Below are 4,625 nucleotides of genomic sequence, written 5' to 3'. Positions count from 1 at the left end.
TACAGGATGAATTATGTAGGATGGACTATACAGAGTGGACTATACAGTATGGACTATACAGGATGGACTATACAGAATGGACTATACAAGATGGACTATACAGGGTGGACTATACAGAGTGGACTCTACAGTATGGACTATACAGGATGGACAATACAGTGTGGACTATACAGAGTGGACTATACAGAGTGGACTATACAGGGTGGACTATACAGAGTGGACTCTACAGTATGGACTATACAGGGTGGACGATACAGGGAGGACTATACAGGGTGAACTATCCAGGATGGACTATACAGGATGGACTATACAGGATGGACTATACAGAGTGGACTATACAGTGTGGACTGTACAGAGTGGACTATACAGGATGGACTATACAGTGTGGACTATACTGAGTGGACTATCCAGGATGGACTATACAGGATGGACTATACAGGATGGACTATACAGAGTGGACTATACAGAGTGGACTATACAGTGTGGACTGTACAGAGTGGACTATACAGGATGGACTATACAGAGTGGACTATACTGAGTGGACTATCCAGGATGGACTATACAGGATGGACGACACAGGATGGACTATACAGAGTGGACTATACTGAGTGGACTATCCAGGATGGACTATACAGGATGGACTATACAGGGTGGACTATACAGGATGGACTTTACAGGATGAACAATACAGAGTGGACTATACAGAATGGACTATACAGAATGGACTATACTGAGTGGACTATACAGGATGGACTTTACAGGATGGACTATACAGAGTTGACAAAACAAAATGGACTATCCAGAGTGGACTATACAGGGTGGACTATACAGGATGGAGTATACAGGATGGAGTATACAGAGTGGACTATACAAGATTGATAATACAGGATGGACTCTACAGAGTGGACTATATAGAGTGGCCAATAGAGGGTGGACTGTACAGAGTGGACTATACAGGGTGGACTATATAGCGTGGACTATACAGGATGGACTCTACAGAGTGGACTAAACAGGATGGTCTATACAGGCTGGACTATACAGGATGAACTATCCACTATCATCTGTACAGCATGGACTATACAGGGTGGACAATACAGAGTGGACTATACAGATTGGAATATGCAGCATGGTCTATACAGAGTGAACTTTCCAGGGTCGACTATACAGATTGGATTATACAGGATGGTTTGTACAGGATGGACTATATAGGATGGACTATACAGAGTGGACAATACAGGGTGGACTATACAGGGTGGACTATACAGATTGGACTATATAGAATGAACTATAAGAGTGGACTAGACAGAGTGCACTATACAAGATGAGCTATACAGGATGGTCGATACAGGATGGACTATACAGGGTGGACAATACAGAGTGGACTATAGAGATTGGACTATGCAGGATGGTCTATACAGGATGGACTATACAGAGTGGACAAGACGGGATCGACTATACGGATTGGACAATACAGGATGGACCATTCAGAATTGACTATACAGAATGAACTATACAGGATTGACAATACAGGATGGACTATACAGAACAGACCATACAGGGTGGACTATACAGGATGGTCTATACAGAATCGACTACACAGGATGGACTATACAGGGTGGACTATACAGGGTGGACTATACAGGATGGATTATGCAGGATGGACTATAAAGTGGACTATACAGGATGGACTATACAGAGTGGACTCTACAGTATGGACTATACAGGATGGACTATACAGAATGGACTATACAGGGTGGACTATACAGGGTGGACTATACAGGGTGGACTATACAGGGTGGACTATACAGTGTTGACTATCCAGGTGTACTATCTATACAGGGTGGACTATCTATGCAAGGTGGTCTATTCAGGGAGGACTATATCGGGTGGACTATCTATACAGGGTGGACTATACAGGGGGGACGAAAAAGGGTGGACTATACAGGGTGGACTATGCAGAGTGTACTATACAGGATGGATTATCTAGGATGGACTATACAGAGTGGACTATACAGTATGGACTATACAGGGTGGACTATACAGAGTGGACTATACAGGGTGGACTCTAAAGTATGGACTATACAGGATGGACTATACAGAATGGACTATACAAGATGGACTATACAGGGTGGACTATACAGAGTGGACTCTACAGTATGGACTATACAGGATGGACTATACAGAATGGACTATACAAGATGGACTATACAGGGTGGACTATACAGAGTGGACTCTACAGTATGGACTATACAGGATGGACAATACAGGGTGGACTATACAGAGTGGACTATACAGGGTGGACTATACAGAGTGGACTCTACAGTATGGACTATACAGGATGGACAATACAGAGTGGACTCTACAGAATGGACGACACAGGATGGACTATACGGAATGGACTATACAGGATGGACTATACAGGGTGGACTATACAGAGTGGACTCTACAGTGTGGACTATACAGGATGGACTATACAGAATGGACTATACAGGATGAACTATACAGAGTGGACTATACAGAATGGACTATACAGGTTGGACTGTACAGAATGGACTATACAGGGTGGACGATACAGAATGAACTATACAGGTTGGACTATACAGAATGGACTATATAGGGTGGACTATACAGAGTGGACTCTACAGAATGGACTATACAGGATGGACTATACAGAGTGGACTATACAGGGTGGACTATACAGGATGGACTATACAGGATGGACTGTACAGGATGGACTATACAGAGTGTACTATACAGGGTGGACTATTTATACAGGGTGGACTATCGATACAGCATGGATGATACAGGGAGGACTATACAGGGGGGACTATAGAGGGTGGACTATACTGAGTGAACTAAACAGAATGGACTTTACAGGATGGACTATACAAGGGGGACTACACAGGGTGGACTACACAGAGTGGACTATCCAGGATGGACTACACAGGATGAACTATACAGAGTGGACTATACTGAGTGGACTATCCAGGATGGACTATACTGGATGGACGATACAGGGTGGACTATACAGGGTGGACTATGCATAGTGGACTATACAGGGTGGACTGGACTCTACAGGATGGACTATATATGGTGGACTATACAGTGTGGACTATACAGGATGGACTACACAGAGTGGACTATACAGGGTGGATAATGCAGGGGGGACTATACAGGATGGACTATGCATAGTGGACTATACAGGGTGGACTGGACTCTACAGGATGGACTATACAGGGTGGACAATCAGAATGGCCTAAAAAGGATGAACTATAATGGATGGACTATACAGGGTGGACTATACAGAGTGGCCTAAAAAGGATGGACTATACTGGATGGACTATACAGGGTGGACTATACAGAGTGGCCTAAAACAGATGGACTATACTGGATGGACTATACAGGGTGGACTATACAGAGTGGCCGGAAAAGGATGGACTATACAGGATGGACTATACAGGATGGACTATACAGGGTGGACTATACAGAGTGGACTATCCAGGATGGACTATACAGGATGGACTATACAGAGTGGACTATACAGGGTGGACTATACAGGATGGACTATATAGAATGGACTATATAGAATGGACGATACAGGATGGACTGTACAGGATGGACTATACAGAGTGGACTATCCAGGATGGACTATACAGGGAGGACTATACAGAGTGTACTATACGGGGTGGACTATACAGGATGGACTATATAGAATGGACTATATAGAATGGACGATACAGGATGGACTGTACAGGATGGACTATACAGAGTGGACTATCCAGAATGGACTATACAGGGAGGACTATACAGAGTGTACTATACGGGGTGGACTATTTATACCGGGTGGACTATCGATACAGGGTGGACGATACAGGGAGGACTATACAGGGGGGACTATAGAGGGTGGACTATACTGAGTGGACTATACAGAATGGACTATACAGGATGGACTATACAGGATGGACAATGGAGGATGGACTTTACAGAATGGACTATGCAGGGTGGACTATACAGGATGGACTATACAGAGTGGACTATACAGAGTGGACTATACAGGATGGACTATGCATAGTGGACTATACGGAGTGGACTATACAGAGTGGACTATACAGGGTGGACTATACAGGCTGGACTTTACTGGATGGACTATATAGGGTGTACTATACAGGATGAACTATACAGGGTGGACTATACAGAGTGGACTATACAGGGTGGACTATACAGGATAGACTTTACTGGATGGACTATACAGGGTGTACTATACAGGATGAACTATACAGGGTGGACTATACAGATTGGACTATACAGAAAGGTCTATACAGGATGGACTATACAGGGTGGACAATACAGAGTGGACTATACAGATTGGACTGTACAGGATGGACTATACAGAGTGGACTATACAGGATGGACTATACAGGGTGGACTATACAGGATAGACTATACAGAATGGACTATACATAGACATAGAAACATAGAAAATAGGTGCAGTAATCGACCATTTGGCCTTTCTAGCCTGCACCGCCATTCAATGAGTTCATGGCTGAACATGCAACTTCAGTACCCCATTCCTGCTTTCCCGCCATACCCCTTGATCCCCCAAGTAGTAAGTACTTCATCTAACT

Source organism: Pristiophorus japonicus, unplaced genomic scaffold (assembly GCF_044704955.1).
Source record: "Pristiophorus japonicus isolate sPriJap1 unplaced genomic scaffold, sPriJap1.hap1 HAP1_SCAFFOLD_29, whole genome shotgun sequence".
In the NCBI taxonomy this organism is placed as follows: Eukaryota; Metazoa; Chordata; class Chondrichthyes; family Pristiophoridae; genus Pristiophorus; species Pristiophorus japonicus.
The sequence above is the reverse complement of the archived record's forward strand: the minus strand, read 5'-3'. Positions refer to the sequence as shown.